A 580-nucleotide genomic window follows, 5' to 3' on the forward strand; every position below is an offset into this window, starting at 1 on the left:
CATATAGTATGAATTTTATAACTTGTGAGCATTGCCATTGACTATTTTTATATGTCTGTTGATTCAACAGAAAGGCAAGAGGCAATATGTCCCAAGTTTGTTCTTCCCATAGTCCAGTGTTGGCTAACCTGTCTTTGGCTGAGGGCCACATTGAGGATTGACCAAGCTTCAAAAAGCTCCATGCCAGTGGTGGGTGTGGCCTAAGTGCTTTAACTTTCTTATGCACGTGCACTTGCACACATATAGTGCACATAGAAAGCACTCATGCACACAGTATATCCCAAAAGGTGTTTCATATGTTTCATATTGCTTTTTACAAATACACACACCCCTGTTTACAAGTCTTCAGCATCACCTCTCAGTCTAGCATCTGAATGTTGCTGTTTCTGCAGCTGCTACAGGCAAAAGATCTGCAGCACCGTAGTGTATGACTGCCATCATTTTCTCTTGTATAGCAACCCTGAGTTGGGACCCAGTCAAAGTGCTTTTCCATGCTAGGCTAGTGCCTGGAATGAAAACAGTCAAGAAATGTCCTGACAAGATGTTCTAGCTGTTCAAATACTTTGACTATTGAACTTGA

This window comes from Lacerta agilis, chromosome 2 (genome assembly GCF_009819535.1).
Source record: "Lacerta agilis isolate rLacAgi1 chromosome 2, rLacAgi1.pri, whole genome shotgun sequence".
Classification (NCBI taxonomy): domain Eukaryota; kingdom Metazoa; phylum Chordata; class Lepidosauria; order Squamata; family Lacertidae; genus Lacerta; species Lacerta agilis.